The 20,694-nt window shown below is 38.5% G+C and overlaps 1 long non-coding RNA gene across 1 annotated transcript in view; it reads left to right on the top strand.

Annotated features, from left to right (window-relative positions):
- The window catches only part of LOC119624905 (uncharacterized), a 38,113-nt gene extending 18,822 nt beyond the window's left edge, over positions 1 to 19,291 (top strand). Inside the window, exon 5 of the long non-coding RNA XR_005241042.2 lies at positions 17,306 to 19,291. This is a non-coding gene — a long non-coding RNA (uncharacterized lncRNA). The remainder of the gene's footprint in view (positions 1 to 17,305) is intronic.
- The last annotated feature ends 1,403 nt before the right edge of the window (positions 19,292 to 20,694 follow it).

Here is a 20,694-nt window from a genome sequence, read left to right as displayed (position 1 = left end):
TACTGTTAAGTTACTACTTGGGAATCTATATTTGTGCTCTGACACTACTCTCTGTTCTTCCATGGGAGAGAAAAGCTCTAACGAGTGTCTCAGTCTGGGTTGCCCAAGAGTAACTGATGCAATCCTGATTCCATATGGTTTAGTCTTTCATAGGTACTTTCTCCACATTATTTATGAATATAGGTCTTGAGTTTAGTAATGAGGGAGATCACATTGCCTGCTTCAGTGACTCAGAACTGAGGCAGACACATAAACTTATTATGATATTAATAATAGAGGAAGGTACAAGCTACACAGTAACCATGGAAACATAGTTAAATGATCAAGGAGTATCAGGAATTTTTAACAGAAAATGTGACATTTAAACATGATCATAATTTTTTTTCTAGAATGTTTATTTAGTCTTTTAATTATTAAAGTAGTACACAAATCCATTCTAGCCATAAAAATGTCAAACATGAAAGCAAGGTCCTTAAGGATGAATTAGGGAGGTGGGTCTAGAGAGGAGAGTACATGCCAGTGAGTGGAAAATCACAAGTGAAACAGGTGTCATGAAACAGGCATGACATCTTTGGGGAATGTGAATAAGTTATTCAATGTAACTGGGACATAGGATATTATGGGGAGTGATTGACATGAAATTGCAAAGAAGCCTGGGTCAAGGTTTTAAAGGACTACGTTTAGATGTTTAGATTTTCCCCTTTGGCAGTGGGGGACCATTAAAGAGTTTTAGGCACAGAAATAACTTGATTGGATCTGGATTAGAAAGATCACATTGGGAATGAGCTAAGGTAGGAAGGGTCTGAAATCAGAGAGAAAAACACAGGGTTTTATCTGCATAGTTTATTTGAAATCTCACACAAGTATAGGCATTGTTATTTCCATTTTCTTAATGAAGAAATCAAAATCTAGAGGAATTGGTCAATTATTTTCCAGGATCATGAGCTAGTAGTTGATATGTAATAGGAATCTAATCTCATGCCTCCTGACCCAAGCCCAGGTGTTCTGCTTTAGTCTTTGCTGCCACTCCAGTGACGTTATTGTAGTTAGGTGAGAAATACGGAACACACTGAGGGCATGCAATGGGCATAAAACAACCAGGGATCTGTTAGAAACATCAGTGTTACTGACTTACTGACTATTGTGAGATAGACTTCTAAAGAATATTGAGACTGAAAATTACAGGACCTGGGTTCTTATCCCACATCTGATCTCAGCTGCGTCGGTGATTGTGGAAAGTCATTAAAACATTTTGTGATTCCATCTTATTCTCTGTAGAGCGAGGAGGTTGGTCTAGCTAGAGTCCCTTTCAACCTTAAAAGTCTCTCTTTCTTCATAAACATCACTGTGGGTTGATGTGTTTAGAGACAATGTCACGGGACAGGTGAGGCTATTCATCATTTCCACTTCCATTTACGATATAATCAATGTCTTTTCTCTGTTTCGTTGGCATCATTTATTTGCCTTTAATGTACAAAATACCACAGTACATTGTAATTGCTTACAGGGGGAATATTAAAAAAACATTTAACAACCAGTTCAGCATAGGCACTAACTTAATTGAAGAACCCAGTTGTAAACAAGCGGAATGTTCATCTGATACGTGAGAGCCGAGTATCGGTTCTCAGGGCTTGCATGTTTGAGTCTTCTCTAGACTGTAAGTGACTCAAGGGCAGGACCTGTGTCTTTCTAATTTTGGATCACATTTTAAGCCAATACTTGTCTTAGAATTTCAACAGTATGTGCCCAGTCAATTTGTTGGATGAACAAGTATTAATTTCCAGCATTTCCTTAGTGTCTGACAATGCACATAGCTGCGTTGCTTGAGCTTGTAGTTAGAGAAAAGGATGGCTGAATAGCTCTGCCTTCAATGGAAAGCTGCCAACCCTGAGAGTAAGCAGTCACAGAAATACCTAAGACACTGGGCATTAATTAATTTCTAAAGATCTTTTATTCATTCTTTAGAGAGTCAATTGTATCATACAACTTGGACTTCTTAAATTTTCTCTTTTTTAAATAAGAGGATTTCAATGGCAACAATTTATTTATTTCTTATTTATTTATTTATTTATCACTTTATAAGCTATGGCGTTATCCAGTGAAAGTTTTAAAAAAGCCACATAGGTTTAATTTTGTCGGCATCTCAGGGCTCTTCTTTTTAAATCTCTTCTTCACAGTCTATCCTTTTCCTGATTATCTAATCATGTACACTGTGATTGTAGTGATTGTAAGGCTTTCATAAGTCCAAGATGGCTGTGTCACCATTTTGAATTTATGTTCAAAGCAGCCATAAGGAAACACACACACACACACACACACACACACACACACACACACACTCCTTCAGTCAAGACATATTGATTAAAACTCTTCTTATTTGTTGCATGAACTGTACAGTCTTCAGTTCCTTTGTGTCCAGACTACTTTAACTATAACTATATTTAAGAGTGTTAGGGTCTAATTTAGGCTGATGTGTAGTCAAGCAACTATATTGAAATCATGCAGCTTCTTGTTTAGAAAATGTATATCATCAAAACTCTTATGACTCTAGTTTTCTTTTTTCCTATTTTTAATTCTATGGTTCAGGGCCACTTTCTCTATTTCTATTCTGTTTTACAATATTAACGCTTCCTCCAATGTAAACATTTGTTCATTTTTTGAGAGAATATGCATATTCTCCAATTGTACATTTTTGTATCTAACAGGAACTTTTCCTCAAACAGATTCAGCTCTTCCCTGTTTTGAATTAATGGCATGTTTGTGAGCTGAAATGTAATAATGTATGCGTGACATGTGAAAGAGAGGTATACAGAGTCATTGTTAACAGCAAGGACTCTTTTTTTTTTTTTTTTTGAGACAGAGTCTCACTCTGTCGCCCAGGCTAGAGTGCAGTGGCCGGATCTCAGCTCACTGCAAGCTCTGCCTCCCAGATTTACGCCATTCTCCTGCCTCAGCCTTCAGAATAGCTGGGACTACAGGCACCTGCCACCTCGCCCGGCTAGTTTTTTTGTATTTTTTAGTAGAGACGGAGTTTCACCGTGTTAGCCAGGATGGTCTCGATCTTCTGATCTTGTGATCTGCCCGTCTCGGCCTCCCAACAGCAAGGACTCTTAGAATCTGCAGCCTGAATTCAAATCCTGCCTCTGCCCCACCCAGTTGTACATCATTGAGCAAGTTACTTTACCTGAGACTTGGTGTTCTGATATTTAAAGTTGGGTAGTTATGGTACCTATATCATAGAGTTATCAGGCAATTAATGTAGGATTTGGAACATAGTAAGCTCAAAATAAATGTTAGCTTAAAAAGTAAAAACGTAATGGAACTGTAAAGCTGATACATACAATCATGCATCACTTAATGATGAGAATACATTCTGAGAAATGCAGTGAGGTGATTTCATCATGGTTCAAACATCATAGAGTGTGCTTACACAAACCTAGATGGTATAGCCTACTACATGCTTGGGCTATATAGTAGAGCCTATTGCTCATACGCTACAAGCTTGTACAGCATATTACTGAATACTGTAGGCAATTGTAACAAGATGGAATTTGTGTACCTAAATATAGAAAAGATACAATAAAAATACTGTATTTAATCTTTTTTTTTTTTTTTTTGAGACGGAGTCTTGCTCGGTGCCCCAGGCTGGAGTGCAGTGGCGCGATCTCGGCTCACTGCAAGCTCCGCCTCCCGGGTTCACGCCATTCTCCTGCCTCAGCGTCCCGAGTAGCTGGGACTACAGGCGCCCGCCACCTCGCCCGGCTAATTTTCTTGTATTTTTAGTAGAGACGGGGTTTCACCGTGTTAGCCAGGATGGTCTCGATCTCCTGACCTCGTGATCCGCCCGTCTCGGCCTCCCAAAGTGCTGGGATTACAGGCTTGAGCCACCGCGCCCGGCCTGTATTTAATCTTATGGAACCACCATCTTATATGTTGTCCACCATTGCCTGAAATTTGTTATGTGGTGCAAGATTGTAAATGCACATATTATATCTAATATTATTAGTACTAGGCAAAAAATCATGGTATGCTATTTCAAAATTCATTTCTTAATGAAGTTTATTCCTTGACATCAACTGATTTACCATTCATTCCCACTCTTTATCATTGTGCACAGCACTCTGTGCATACAAACATAACCCTGGTGATTACATTGAATTATTGTCAGCTTCCATCCACTCCAGTGTTGGACCGTTACTCTTCCTTTATCATTTAAATAATAACATCTTGAACCTTTCCCTCCCTACCACGATGAGCATCTCTCTCATGAGCATCTCTTTCATGAGCATCTCTCTCATGAAAATGCCTCTGAGGTCCTCTCTTGCATCTGTTTTTACCTCTCCTGAGCTGGCTGTACTCATATCTTACCCTCTGTTCCTGATCTCTTCTCTCCACTCAAGCCAGCCCCAAATGATACAGTCCTTTTCCCTTCATTTCCTGCAAACACTACTCACATAAGACATTTGTATGTATTAGACTTTTTATTTTCTGAGGATTTGAAAGGATTTGCTGTATTATGGAAAAATGTGTTAGATTATCTAAAATTGTATATTTCATATTTTTCTTCATAAGAGCTTCTCTTCTCACTACAGGGAATTTCTCAACAGCTTACTTTATTCCTGAATCTCCTGATTTCCTGCCTCGGGGCTGTCCCACTCTCTCCAAAGACTCCCTATTCATTAATGTCCTCCTCCCACAGGGCCCAGAGCTCAACCTTTCTCCAACTCTATTATGCAAAACAATTCTGTTTTCTCTATGTCAGTTTTAGCCCATTTGTCCATGTCCTGAGGGCTTTTGTTTTGAATAAACATGTTCTTTTAAGCAACTGCTGCCAGCTTTAAAATAATATTCTCTTTCTACCCTTAACTCAAAGATAAATAAGCTATAAATTTTGCTTTTGTAGCCACAGTTGATTCTCAACAGAGTGATCCTTTTAAATTGTGAGTCAGTTACTTCAGCCCCCTGCCATGGCTTCCAGACTCACTCCCAGCGACAGCCATGGTCTTTGCAATGTTTGCAGGACTTCAAGGACCTTCTTGGTCATCTCTCTGACTCTATGTTATCATACTCTCCTCCTCTCTCATCTTCCTCCAACAGCGCTGGCCTCTTTGTTATGCCTTGAACCCAAAGCCTATCAGCCACATATTCACCAAACATCTTTCTACCTCAGGGCCTTCGTACTTGTTATTCCTTCCCCATGGAAAGCTCTTCATTCAGATATCAAATGATTTCAAACTTCACTGCCTTTGAGTTATTTTCTGATGGCCATTGATAAAATAGCCAGAATTTGAAAATCTCTCCTTCTTTGAGAAATCACAACTTTCCATATTACTCATTTATTTACATATTTGATTATTGTCTACATCCTTCCAGTAGAAGGTAAGCTCCATGAGGCCAGGGACTTTGTGTGTTCTGTTTACTGCCATATCTCAGCAATATATCAGGCACATAGGAGTTGCTCAATACACTTTTGATGATTTAATCAACACATGCAGAAATAATGGTAGACATTAGGTGCTTGAGGGGCACAAAGAGGTGAGTTGTGTTTGGAGGGGATCAGGGAAAATTTCATAGACAAGGAAAAATAAACTAGATGAACAAGAAGCCAGGATAAGGAGAGCTTTCATGAGACAGAGGAAGCATGATGTGTAAAGGCATGAAAGAATGAGGTGCTTTTAGGAATCAAAAGACTTTTAATATTGCCAAACTGTACATTCTTTGTGTGTACAAAGGGCAGCTTTCCTCCAAGTATTGGCCACAAACCTGGTGCACTGGTGCAGATTTGCGGATAAGCTAATGAAACTTCAGGCCCTCTCAATTGCATAATCTGATGAGAGGCTCTATCGATGTGTTTAAAAGGTTATGTTTTTGAAAAATTTGCCACAGTAAGATATTTTAATTACGATTGGTTAAAAGAGCTGTCTCTTTCCACTCTGACTCACCTCTGTTACACTTCTCATGTGAGGTAGTGTTGAAACGGTCACAGGCAATTTTGGGAATGTGACCTGGGATTCTTTTAATTTGACTTTAGTGGAATACTACTAAGTTCATAGTCACTTCCGTGTATAGTTAAATTTTCGCGGGTATTGCTGAATAACTTCCACAAAAACTATCACCCATTGCATCAACTCACTGACATCAAGACATGAAGATGTAGGACCTGAAATCATACTGTGATAAGAATGTGTCCGTGGTGTCCAATACTAGAAGAAGGAAGAGAGTGAGGAGGAACAAGTGAGAAATATTCAGGGCCAGAAACTAGCCTGCAGAACATTCTTCAACATATTCTAGTTCATAGATAGAAGAAATCTAGTTCACAGATACAAGAAAGACATTTTTTCTCAATCTGAAAACAATCTTAGCAATCTATATGTATCACCTACTAGAAGCCTAAACAAACTCCCTAGCTTGCCCAAATTAAAATCTTGACAAGTGACTGAAATCCAAATTCAGCCTTGGGCCTCTGTGGCTTTTATGTTTTCCCTTGCCCCACCATGTTTATCTCTACCCATGCTGAGTCACCCCAAACCTCCAGACATGGATCAAATGCTAAATTAGGTACCTCGATGATACAACCTGGACTGTGGAGACTCGCAGCCCAGCAGGATGGAATTTGGTCAGTGAGAAGTGGCAGGAAGAAAGAAACCAAGATATAAATTCCCTCTCCTTTTTACTTTCCTATAAGGTATGCTTTTCCTTGCAACCATTCAGAAAGTCCCCCTTGCTGAACCAGTGCACTGCTGAGAGATGTGACGTGTTTCTTTGCAGTTTGTTATAAAATGCAGGCCAGCAGGGCCATGTAGCATGTTGTTTCAAGTCTTTCCTTGCCTCGCTGCTTTTTTTTTGGTTCATTCTCACCTTTCCTACCTTGCACCTTCTAACTTAAGTGTCAGAACTTCAATCTTTGCTCAGGTTCTTGCCCATGGCAATCCAACTGAGAAGTTACGAAGAATGAACTGTGGCAGTACCAGTAAGAAAGGGAAGGACATGAGAGATGTAAGGCAAGTTAATTGAAAAGAATTCAGTGATCAAGTTAATACTGTAGGAAGAGGAGGTGGGATGAATTGATGATTCCCAGGTTTCTAGCTTGGGCACTGAGTGAATCATGGCGCTGAACGGGTCATATAGTAGAACGGATTTTAAGATAAATAATAAATTTGGTTTCAGACTTGTTGAATTTTATATGTCCTGGATTAAGAAGTAATAGTTGGAGAGGACTTAACTCTGGAATAGACAAAATAGACAATAAAGTGAAAAGTAAATTAGGGAAGGCAAATGTAGGCATAATTATAGGCCAAATATGAAAAGAATTAGGAAAGCAAAATTTTCCCAGGAGGGAGTAGACAACTGTGACAAATGGCATAGAGATTTCATGAAACGGGAAGCTTACAAAGCAACAAGATGTCACAAGTGATAATTAGGACTTAATAACAGGGATGTCACAAGTGGTCTTGTGAGAGGAGGTCCTATGAAGTGGCCTGCAGGGAAGCCAGACAGATGGGATTCAGGAATGAAAGATCACTTGCACTGCAAGAACCATTCCTTTATGCTCAGTTTATGCTCCTTTCTCAGTTTATGCTGAGCATAAACCTGTGCAGAGGAGACCCTGATGATTGATATTGCAGATTCCTGTTGTCTAATAAAATGGTCCATAACTTTTAATCAGCAATCTATTTATCCATTTCTGATTAACTCCCGCTAAGTTTCCTCATAAAAAATTGTTCTTAATCTCAATAAGATACAAACTCACATGACATCAACAACACTCCATGGATACACAATTATGGTTACCAATCATCCCTGCTTGCCCTGGACCAATGGATTTCCTGGGAGTTGGACTTTCAGGGCTAAAATTGGGAAAGTCCTGGGTAAGTTGGGACAAGACAGTCACCCCCTATGGTCCCTCCCATCTTACTTGTTGAGAATAAGAACCTAAGTGACAGCTTATGGGACCTTATGTTTTCTCTGCCATAAAATTATTCTTTGGTTCCCTATCTTCTGATATTATTCTATATGAGAAGAATTATTACTTTCTCCTTTCCAAATATAAATTGTCCAGTTGTGTCCTGATCCATTGACCCTTGTATTTGGAATTTTGCCTCTTCAAGTGATGTCTCCTTTTTTGTTATTTTAAATGTCTTCCTTTCTTTAAACTTCTTCCTTCCAACTATAAACACACTTGTCTCTTCCCAGTTAAGGAAAAACAACTTCGCTTGGCCTTTTCCCTCTTATGTTATCTTATCTCTCTCCTCCCCTAGTATATGAAATTTCCCGACCTTCCTTCCTTCCTTCCCTCCTTCCTTCCTTCCTTCCTTCCTTCCTTCCTTCCTTCCTTCCTTCCTTCCTTCCTTCCTTCCTTCCTTCTTTCCTTCCTTCTTACTTTTGAGACAGGGTATCACTGTGTTGACCAGGCTGGAGTTCAGTGGTGTGAACATGGCGCACTGCAGTCTCGACTTTCTGGGTTCAAGCCATCCTCCAACCTCATCCTCCTGAGAAGCTGGGACTACCGGTACCCACCACCACATCTGACTAATTTTCCTTCCTATGTTGCTCAGACTGGTCTCAAGCTGCTGGGCTCAAGTGATCTTCCTGCCTTGTCCTCCCAAAGCACTGGAGTTATAGGCATGAGCCACCACACTCAGCCAAATATGTTAAATTTCATGAGAGTAGGGTGCGAACTCTGCCTGAACTCATGAGTTAGTTCTTCTTCTCCTGCTTTTGTCCCCAGAATTTCACTAAAACAGTTCTCTTAACATCAGCAAGTGGTTCAACCAATAGTTTGTTATTTTTTTATTCTTTCACTCCTTCAGATTCTTGGATGAATTTTCCTGTATTGATTTTTTTCTTGAAATGCTTTTCTCTCTTGGCTTCTATGACACAGCCCCATCCTGATACTCCTTTGCTCTCTAATATTTTGTTTCCTCTACTGACTTATTTTTCTCCTTCTATCCTCTAAAATTTGGCATTCTTCAGTGTTTTGCACTTACTCTTCTTTCTATTCTACTAGTTGGCCACTATATCTATTTTTGTTAGCTTAACAATTATTTCAAAGATGGTTTTAAACCCTTTGTTTCCAGATACTCCCTTGAGACTGAAGCCTTTATTTCCAGCCACACTTTGTATATCTTAAACCAGAAATCTTTCTGAACTCCACCTTAGCCTAAGTCTGAATTTAAGATATTCTTCCACTTCCTCTTCCCACAGCCAAAAGCTCCTCTTTCTGAGTCATATTTTTAATAGCTCACCACCCATTCTTGTGGTCATCTGTGCTCAAAAGTCCAAGATAACACTTCTCCATCATAAGGAGTTCCTTTGTTCTAATTCAAATTTAATCAATTACTAAACTCTGTGGAGTTTAACTCAGACATATGTCTTGAATATGTTTCTTTTATCTGTAGTTCTTGCTACCACTACCCTAGGTTAGGCCCGTATGGCATTATGTTTTTCTTACACCCTAGCCAGTATGCTTATTTCTGATCTCTCACCACCTTTCCATTCTGTGCTCTGCTTGCTCATACTGACCTTCAAGTTTCTCTAAAATATGACCTACAACTACTTTTTTAAAAGTCCTTCCTCCTAGTAGTCCCCTGAGCACATCTATGCTCCACTGTAGGTGGTCTGTAATTATTCCTAAAATATATTCTATAATGAATCGTTGCATTTTTCTTTGCCCATGCTTTTCTCTCCATCTAGAATGACTGTCCCATTGTAGACAACAAACTCATGTTGATGCACTTCCTCAAATATCTTCGAAATTCCTCAGGCACTTGTGGCCTTCTAGTTAATTATTATCTATAACTTTCTTTTGTTATCCTCTTATAATATGGACCATAGGATGTCCTCATGGGATCAAAATTCCTAGACTATATGGATGTGGCAGCTCATGCCTGTAATCCAAGCACTTAGGGAGGCAGAAGCAGGAGGATCACTTGAGCCCAGCAGTTTGAGATTAGCCTGGGCAAGACAGTTAGTTAGCTTCCTTAGTTAGTTAGATAGACTAGTTTCCTTTCTCCACAAAAAAAAAAAAAAAAAAAGGAAAAAAAGCCCTCAAAATTCCAAGACTGCTTAGATACTTTCATATGCTCTTTATAGTGACTTGTGTTCAGTTAATACTCAATAAAATGTTTATCAAAGTGTATTTATGTATTTCAGTTTCATATGTTTGAGGCCTGAAATATTATTTCAAAAGTTTTTGGAATTGCATTAATTCCTTTGTTGATCAGAAGGGCAAAAACAGCTGACATGGTTTGGCTGTATCTCCACCCAAATCTCAAGTTGAATTGTATCTCCCAGAATTCACATGTGTTGTAGGAGGGACCCAGGGGGAAGTAATTGAATCATGGGGGCCAATCTTTTCCATGCTATTCTTGTAATAGTGAATAAGTTTCATGAAATCTGATGGGTTTATCCAGGGTTTTCCCCTTTCGCTTCTTCCTCATTTTCTCTTGCCACTACCAGGTAAAAAGGGCCTTTCACCTCCTCCCATGATTCTGAGGCCTCCCCAGTCATGTAGAACTGTAAGTCCAATTAAACCTCTTTTTCTTCCCAGTCTTGGGTATGTCTTTATCAGCAGTGTGAAAATGAACTAATACAGTACATTGGTACCAGCAGAGTGGGGCGTTGCTGAAAAGATACCTGAAAATGTGGAAGCGACTTTGGAACTGAGTAACAGTCAGAGGTTGGAAAAGTTTGGAGGGCTCAGAAGAAGACAGGACAATGTAGAAAAGTTTGGAACCTCCTAGAGGCTTGTTGAATGACTTTGAGATAAATGCTGATAGTGATATGAACAATAAGGCCTAGGCTAAGGTGGTCTCAGATGGAGATGAAAAACTTGTTGGGAGCTGGAGCAAGGGTGACTCTTATGTTTCAGCAAAGAGACAGGCAGCATTTACCCCGTCCTAGAGATTTGTGGAACTTAGAACTTAAGAGAGATGATTTAGGGTACATGGCAGAAGAAATTTCCTTTATTATTATTATTATACTTTAAGTTCTGGTATACATATGCAGAACGTGCAATTTTGTTACATAGGTATACACGTGCCATGGTGGTTTGCTGCACCCATCAACCCATCACCTACATTAGGTATTTCTCCTAATATTATCCCCCCCACCAGCTCTCCACCCTCTGACAGGTCCCGGTGTGTGAAGTTTCCTTCCCTATGTCCATGTGTTCTCATTTTTCAACTTCTACTTATGAGTGAGAATATGCAGTATTTGGTTTTCTGTTCTTGTGATAGTTTGCTGAGAATGGTGGTTTCCAGTTTCATTCATGTCCCTGCAAAGGACATGAACTCATCCCTTTTTATGGCTGCATAGTATATTCAAAAGGTGACTTGGGTGCTGTTAAAAGCATTCTGTCTTAAAAGGTAAATAGCATAAAAGTTTAGAAAATTTGCAGCCTGATGATGCAATAGAAAAGAAAAATCCATTTCTGAGGAGAAATTCCAGCCAGCTGCAGAAACTTGCATAAGTAGCAAGGAGTCTAATGTTAATCCCCAAGACAATGGGGAAAATGTCTCCAGGCCATGTCAGAGGCCTTCACGGCCAAGAGGACCAGTAGGAAAAAGTAGTTTCCTGGCCAGACCCAGGGTCTCCATGCTGTGTGTAGCCTAGGAACTTGGTGCCCTGTGTCCCATCAGCTTCAGCTGTGGCTGAAAGGGGCCAATGTAGAGCTTGGGCTGTGGCTCCAGAGGTGGAAGCCCCAAGCCTTGGCAGCTTCCACATGGTGTTGAGCCTGTGGGTGCACAGAAGTCAAGAACTGAGGTTTGGGAATCTCCATCTAGATTCCAGGAGATGTATGGAAATGCCTGGATGCTCAGACAAAAGTTTGCTGCAGGGGTGGGGCCCTCATGGAGAACATCTGCTCCGGCAGTGGAGAAGGGAAATATGATGTCTAGAACCCCCACACAGAGTCCCTACTGGGGCACCGCTTAGTGGTGGTGTGAGAAGAGGGCCACTGTCCTCCAGACCCCAGAATGGTAGATCCACTGACAGCTTGCACCTTCTGCCTGGAAAAGCTGCAGACACTCAATGCCAGCCCATTAAAGCAGCCGGGAGGGAGCCACAGGGGTGGAGCTGCCCAAGACCATGGGAACCCACCTCTTGCATCAGCGTGACCTGCATGTGAGACCTGGAGTCAAAGGAGATCATTTTGGAGCTTTAAAATTTGACTGCACTTCTGGATTTTGAACTTGCATGGGACCTGTAACCCCTTTGTTTTTGCCAATTTCTCCCATTTGGAATGGTTGTATTTACCCAATCCTTGTATCTCCATTATATCTAGGAAGTAACTAGCTTGCTTTTGTTTTTACAGGCTCATAGGCAGAAGGGACTTGCCTTTTCTCAGATGAGACTTTGGACTATGGACTTTTGGGTTAACCCTGAAATGAATTAGGACTTTGAGGGACTGTTGGGAAGGCACTATTAGTTTTGAAATGTGAGGATGTAAGACTTGGAGTGGCCAGGGAAGGAATGATATGGATTGGCTTTGTCCCCACACAAATCTCAAGTTGAATTGTATCTCCCAGAATTCCTACATGTGGTAGGAGGGACCCAGGGGGAGGCAATTAAATCATGGGGGCTGGTCTTTCCCGTGTTATTCTTGTGATAGTGAATACATCTCACAAGATCTGATGGGTTTATTAGGGGTTTCTGCTTTTTCTTCTTCCTCATTTTCTCTTGCTGTCACTATGTAGGAAGTGCCTTTCACCTTCCCCCATGATTCTGAGGCCTCCCCAGGCATATGGAACTGAAAATCCAATTAAATCTCCTTTTCTTCCCAGTCTTGGGTATGTCTTCATCAGCAGTGTGAAAACGACTAATACAATAGCTGAAGCAAATGGTCACCAGGTGGCAGTGCTACAGAGTTGTTTAGAAGTCTGAACAGAAATAAATTAGGATATTTTCTGCCCTTATCCGTAGAAAATCACAGAATCAGCTTTGGAAGGAAATTGAAGACACTGCAGTTCTATAATCTAGTTGTAAAGATGAGAAAATTAAGGCTCAATTATATAGAAATATATACGTCTCTCTATCCCCCCACTACCTCTCTCCTTCTCTTTCTCTCTGTATATGTGCAGACATGTATCTGCACATATACTTAGAGACCATCGGTTGAATCACTGCTAGAAAGGATTTTCAAGATTTTTCCGTTTTTTTTTTTTTTTTTAATAGATAAAGAAAGTGAAGTTATGACCATGGGGATATATCTGTTAGGACAATTGATTATGAGTGTCATAAATTCAACATAAACTTGTTTTTAAATGAAAATAAAAGTAGGATGATTATTCACTCAAGCATCTGCAGAGTCAACGGATAGTCCTGGCTTCAAGTAAGGGTGAATCTAAGGATGCAGCTCCCATTACTGTCCTGCTTTCCTCTATGGAGGTTTTATTTCAGGCTTTGTAGGGTGGCCCCCCAGCTGCTCTTGCCTTGTATTACCCTACTGCTAAAGTTTTTGCAAAAAGAAAATAACTTTCTTCTCTAATGGCTTCAACAAGAGCCGTGAAATGGATCCCATTAGGCAAACTGGGTCACATATTCCAGCTGGAGTGTAGGTGGGCCCTGTTTACCTCTACCAAGAATGAGGGTGGTTTGGGGCAATGGCAACATGTACAGTTTTACAGGATGCTCACTGCAGGAAGGTGCCCAGCTACATGGTGACTAGGGTCTGAAATCCAGCCTGAGCTCCACTTGCCATGGCATGATCCACAGGGCCCAGACAGGAGACATTTTCTAATTTGCCTGTGGTCTGCATTATCAGAAGAATGAATGAATGCTGGGTAGACCTAAACAAAAATGTCTACTTTAACTGGCTATCAAAAAATATTCTTATTAACTTTGATTTTATTTTTCTTTATTTCTTTCTTTTAAAAATAGGAGACAGGGTTGTGTCATACAAAATGTGTGGGATTTAGAGTCGGAATGCCTAGGTAAAAATATTGGCTCTGCCACTTGCTGACTGTGGGAGTTTGGGAAGATTTAATATTTCTCATTCTGTTTACTTATATGTAATAACCACATTTCAGAGAGGTTGGAGGATTAAAAGAAATACATAAAATTTGATCACACAGCATGGGACACAGTAGCAGCTCAATTAATGTTAATTAACTGTGGCAATTTAAAAACATGGGCCCCAAATTCTTTGATACTCCTCCCGGAGAAAGGTAGATCTCTTTCCCCTTCTTTTGAGTTAGGGAATACTTGTAACTGTGTCAACCAACACAGCATGGAGAAGTGACATCATGTGACTTCTGAGGCTAGGTCATAAAATATCACTCAGTTTCCTCCTAAAATGCAGCTTCAAATGCATCTCAGAAATTTCCTCTTGGGATACTCACACTTTGAACCCAGCTACCATGCTGTGAGAGCTCAAGCCACGTGGAGAGACAGAGCTCCTTGTAACATTTCAGCAGGAGGAATGTCGGAGAATTTTGGGGCCGTGTTTTTAAAACGCATGTTGTGGAAAGTACTATAATGAGCGTTATTTTCCTTATGAGTACTTACTTCCTTCATTATTGAGTGTCTATAATTGTGATGTTTAAACTTGGCTAGGTTATGGTGTCTAGCTGTTTGGTCAAGCACCAGTATAGATGTTCCTCTGATGATTTTTTTTTAGATGTGATTAACATTAAATCAGTTTACTTTGAGTAAAGCAAGTTGTTCTCCATAATGTGGGTGGGCTTTATCTAATCAGTTGAAGGCCTTAAGAGAAAAGACAGAAGTTTTCTGAAGAAGGAATTCTCAAGACTGCAGCATAAAAATCCTCCCTGAGCTGAATTTGGTGTCAACACTACAACATCAGCTGTCACCTGAATTTCTAGTCTGCTAACCTACTCTATCAATTTCAGACTTATCAGACCCCACTATTGCATGAGCCAAGTCCCAGTTCCTTAAAACAAATCTCTCTTATATATAAAATCTGTTATATATCAAATCATATTGGTTCTGTTTCTCTGGGGGAATATTAATTAATACAGTAAACAATAAAAACAAAGAGAGAAATCTTAAGAGATAATTTAATTTCAACTGCTAGTTGATTTTGAGTACTTCATACCTGTTCCCACACTTTAGAATTAGAGTGCTTATAAAGGTTCTTAAATTATTCTACATTTGTTTAACTTTGCAACCCTGATAAGAATGCAAGCTCCACATATCATAATGCTAATCTTGTATCTCTCATACCTCCCATTGTATAGAACTCAGCTCAATAAACCTCTATAGGTTACTCTCTGGCAGTGTGTGAATAAATTTGCTCTTAATCATACAAAACTATTATTGTGAGGACTGTGTGCCTATTTAATCACATTTTCAACTGACTTTTTTTGTTCCACTGTCTCATTGACTCATTATGTAAATGTCATTATTGTGCAATTAATATTTGCAAGTAGGAGTGGGATAATAATTTCCCCTGTTTACACAGAGATTTGCGATCTGATGGTTGGAGATAACATTAGGTGACTCACAAAGTGTTGTCTTGGTAGAATATATCAAGGAGGCAGCTTTGTGATTTAATGATTGCCTCAAATCAACCATCCTTTCCCCACCCCTCACTGACCTTCATGAATCTGATGTCTAGATGTTTTCATTTGTCTCATCTGAGCCTAGCAGATGGAATCCACACAACTTTCCCCCCCCAAGTTTCTATGTAATCCTATTAAAAACAGTCTGCATTTTGTCCAATTAACACTGAACTTTTAAGAGGAGAAGCACATGCTATAATGGGAAAAAATAAACAAAAATCAAAAGACTTAGGTGCCGGTGCCAGGTCTTGACTTTTTCATTAAATTAATAGGAGTTTCTAGACACATATCTTTACAGCTTTGATTTTTATCTAAAACATGACCAGTTTGAAAATTTGCATTTTACTACTTAGTAACTATTACATTTTAACTTAGGATCATTTCTGAAGAAATCTTTTTACTAAGCTCCTACGGAGTCATTGCTAAGACGTTGCTAAGGAGAAGTAGCTGAGATTGGCCTAATTTAAAATTTATAATTTATTAATTATGTCCAGCTGCAGGGAAAGGAAAGCAACTAGCAGATTTCCTGCAGGGAAAGGAAAGCAACTAGCAGAGAATTGAATTTTTAGAAAGTAAAAAAGGATAATATATATCTTCTAGATTGAGGGATGAACTGGGCAATTGCCCCTGAGCTGGGAGAGAGATTATAACAAAATCATGAGCTGTTGCTGGAAAAAAAAAGAGCAAAGATCCAACTTGGAGACTTTTAAGTAACTAAATAGTTGGAGCCTCAATAGAACTGCATTAAATTATTTCATCCAATGAAGAAGCTAAAAGATGTGGGGCATTACGTCCATTGAATAAAGGAAGGAAACTCTAGAGACAGTGTGGATCCATGAGAATCTGCCTAGAATCTATAGAATAAAAGTCTCAGGACTGTTTCAGATAAAAATGGAACAACTTCTCTTCCCCACCAGCCTAACTTTTTTTCTACCTTCATTTCTGAACCAGAAGACCTGAGCCCTTTCTGAGTTCCTGGCCCATTGCCTACACCAAGCCTTGCCTTTTGGTTTTCAGCTCTCATTTGCAGGACTACCTACTCAGTAGACATCTGCAGCATCCTAACTGATCTGGAGTCTTGATGGGCAGTCTAGTATCCTGACAGGGACAATCCATGCTATTAAAATTTTTGGTTATTTCAAATCTGCATCTGTTTCAAAGAAGGAGATTCCTTTAGCCTGGACAGTGGGAAAACACCTGTGGCAATAAGCAATTTCCAAAACTTGTTTTAAGTAGCAAAATGTCTATACAAGGTGCTTTTGTGGGTCTGATGACGAATGAGGGCCTACAAGTGCCAGCTCTTCGTATGCATTTTGCATATTCTCACAGCAACTTTGCAAGTAGTTGTTTTTATCCCCATTCAACAAATAAAAACAAGTTCAGAGAACTTAGTGTGTTAGACAGCAGAGGTAATGAAAGGTGTCCTCAGCATTCAAAACCAGGATGGTTAATTCTTTCCCTTAACAACATAGGGCCTGGATGGCTCTGAGTGAGTTACTTAGTTCTTTGTCATTTTACCATGACTAATTTAATATTTGTAATACTTAGTTTATAAGATTGTTGTTTATTTAACAAAATATACTTACTAGAGGCTATATTTGTAAGGCTAAAGTTTTGATAGAATCCAAAAAGTAAAACTGAAAGATGAAGTGCTTAGCCTAAAGTTTGACTTTTTGAAAAAATATCATCTTATGCATCTGAGACATTTATTCATTTATAAAATACTTTACAAAGTTCTTAAGTTTCAATGTGCCTAATCTACAACTGCACCTCTTTTTCCTCAGTCAACATCATCAACTATGATGGGAGCTTATTTATTTTATTCTGCAGTTTTCTGGAAAAATTACTTAACTTCTGATTCTGACAAGACAGCATGAAACTATTCAAGTAAGTGTCTCTAAAATGATAATATTTATATCCATGGCACTTCTCAAGAACTACTGATATCATCTCATCTAATGACTTCTTGGATCGACAACACAGAAAAACTATTTTCCCACAAAAATGTGCTCTTTGTGGTAGACTAGATTCCAAATGTATATGTTTCCTTGACTCTTGAAAGGTATTGTTAAAATGTGAGAAAAATCCCATTTTAAGAACTACGTTACCAGGTTACTTTACATTTCTCTCAGTATGCTAATGAAATGCGGAGCTAGATCTAAGCATTTTTGTGCTACAGGCAATTTTTTCTCTACCTATTGCCTTTTCCTCTACTTTGCTTTATGGACTGTCACAACAGAGTCTCCTTTGGAATCCTCAGAGTCAAGCTCTTTGGAAGTAGGAACTACTTTTGGTTATCCTCGAATAAGCAGGTAAAATGGCCATCTATCTTGCTTAAGAGATCTTAGTTTTAATGACCTTATGTATTGATAATTGATACTTAGCCTGATACTCTGCTAAGTATTTTTCATTCATTATCACAATCCTATGGGGCAAGTACTATCGTTCTCATTTTACAGAAGAGGAAACTAAGGATCAGAGACACTGAAGACTTACATGATTTTTTGTCGCTGGAAAGTGGTGGACCTTCAATATCACTCAGGCCTTTGTACCTCCAAGGTCCAGGCTCTCAACCTCTCTGTTCTACTGTTACGTTCAAGGCTTTGGAGTTCCTTGTTTCTTCACAATCTGTTGAACCCCAATCAACCTTCCTGAGACTCGCAATCATAGTTTTTAATTTTTTTGTAATACTTGTTACATTTTTGCTTGAAAGTAATGATGCTAATCACTTAGCGAGCCTTTCTTTCTTTCTTCTTTTCCTTCCTTCCTTCCTTCCTTCCCTTCTTCCCTTCTTCCTTCCTTCCCTCCTTCCTTCCTTCCTTTGACAATCTGAAATGTTTTTAGTATGCAGAACTGGTTTAGGATTTTTACAACTATTTCATTAGAATTTTTACTCACTTTTTTTTTGGCCTGAGTACTTTGTCTTTCATGAATATTTTTTATATATTGGTCTATGACTCACTGAATTAGAAAATACAGTTACTGAGTTGAGAAATAGCACTAATGGCATAAAGTTTAAGGAGCCAATTTAGACCTTCTTTTGGTTTCAAAGACTTAGAAAATTGTAGCCACTTCTGTACAAAATATTCATATTACATTAAGAGTGAATGAACTATTAAATAAAATGCAAAGTCAGAAGACTTAGCCTTGGGTTATCATCTGAATATTCCTTTTGATTTATTGTATGGAATAGAATACATCTGCTGCTTTACATTTTCTCCTTCTTCTCTTTCTTCTCTTCTTCCTTTTTATTTCTTCCATTTTAGTGTCTAAAAATTAGCCATGACATTGTTTCATATACTTATTTACAATAATATTATAAGGATTGGCTAATTAATTTGTCAGAAAGGGATGTTATTACCTAGTGGAGTAAAACATCTCCTCTTTCTCTGTTCCCACCTTTGTAGAAGGAAGCTTTTGTTCATAAAACACACTGAATTTGAGGGAAAAATGGCTACACATGTGTTTATAAAATAAGCCTTTCTAGAAAGCGGATGAATCAAACTGGGGCAAATTCTTTATATTGTATACTAAGATTGGGGAGGAAGAAAGGGAGGGCTGAAAGCGTAGATACCAAACTGGTATGCTGATGGAAGACATATATATATGTATATACACATATATGATATGTACATTTATGTAATATGTAATATATATATGTGATGGTTCTTATATCAATATAGAATTTTAATATATTCAATTTGTGACAAATTAATTTCTAAAAATTTTCATAGTTCTTTGGAAAATATTTCTTCTAAAATCAGAGAAAACAGGTAAGTTTTGAAGTTTTTCTATTCTACTTCTGAACATGAATTCATTAATGTAAGCATGTAGCTATGCATGCTATTTTTAGAAACTGAGTAATCTCATTTCTGTTCAAATATATTGTGTAGAAAATTTGGACAAATGCTTTTAGCTTAAGAAAGTAATTGACCAAAATATAACCTTGTTAATGTCTGTTAATTTAGTTAACATTAATGGTATATGGCAATTATACTTTGGCAAATACTACAAAATACTAACATGCTAACTTTTAGGTCACACATAGGTACTAAGTACAATGTGTTTCTCCAAATTTATTATGATGTCAGGTGTAACTCTATTCATGGTATCAATTTTGAAAGTTTTTCATGTTGAAAATTTGCCTCTTTATTACATAGACAAAAAAGTTGTTATAAAATTGAAAATAAAGACGAAGCAAAAGATGATTTTTTTTTCCAAATTGTGAGAACTGCTACCCAGGTGAGTACTGGAATATCAAGGAACTCCTAGGTAACATTTTTGTGGACTTTGTAAAATGTAAAAAAATTATTGTATATTCTTGGTTTAACCTTTAATAGTAATAGCAACAGTAATAATAGCAGCTAACACGTATTGAATGATTACTGTAAGTTAGAAAGGATGATAGGTGCTTTGTGTGTATTATAGTACTTAACATACAATAACATTACAAAATAGGCAGTGATATTACCTATGTCTTACAGATGAAGAAACAAAGCTCAGGCAGGCAGACTGGCTGGCAGAAGTTCACAGAGCTGTGTCAGCAGCACAGCCTGACAGGAATCCACATCTGTTCAAAGCCAAAGACGGTGTTCTTAAGCGTCATGCTCTTCATCAGTGCTGTGCTGGCAGCCTAAAAGAACACCGGCACTTCCCAAAAGTAGCTCATTTCTTTTTCAGGGATTAAATATACACTCTGGACCTCATACACATGAAATATGTTAGGGCTGTTTATCAGAAGATGGAAAACTTTTAAGTTTTGGAAACATTTTATTGAAGAACTCATGAATATGGGAAAATAATAAGCATTCAACATTGAATTGAAATGTTTTTGATATTTTAACAAACAATAATTAAATAAAACATAAATTTAGGGAGTTACAGCAACATTTTAAATAATTAAGTTTAGAGAAGAATGATGTTTCCTTACTGTTTTTGCAAAAGACGCTCATGGCCAGTCTCATTCATAGGAGAGTCTAATTTCAGAGTGGATGAAAGAATCAGAATTTTGCAGCTGAAGAGACTTTAGAAGTCATCCAGATAAATCACTCTGAGTTTTCTAGACAGAGGCTTGTCTCATTTTTCCTTAAACACCTCTAGTGATGGAATGTGCTATGCCTTCTGGGGCATCACATTTCATCCTAACAGCTCTTGTTAGTTCTTTCTTTCAATA

Source organism: Chlorocebus sabaeus, chromosome 8, assembly GCF_047675955.1.
Source record: "Chlorocebus sabaeus isolate Y175 chromosome 8, mChlSab1.0.hap1, whole genome shotgun sequence".
Classification (NCBI taxonomy): Eukaryota; Metazoa; Chordata; class Mammalia; order Primates; family Cercopithecidae; genus Chlorocebus; species Chlorocebus sabaeus.
Note: the sequence above shows the minus strand (reverse complement) of the source record. Positions and strands in the feature narration are given on the sequence as shown.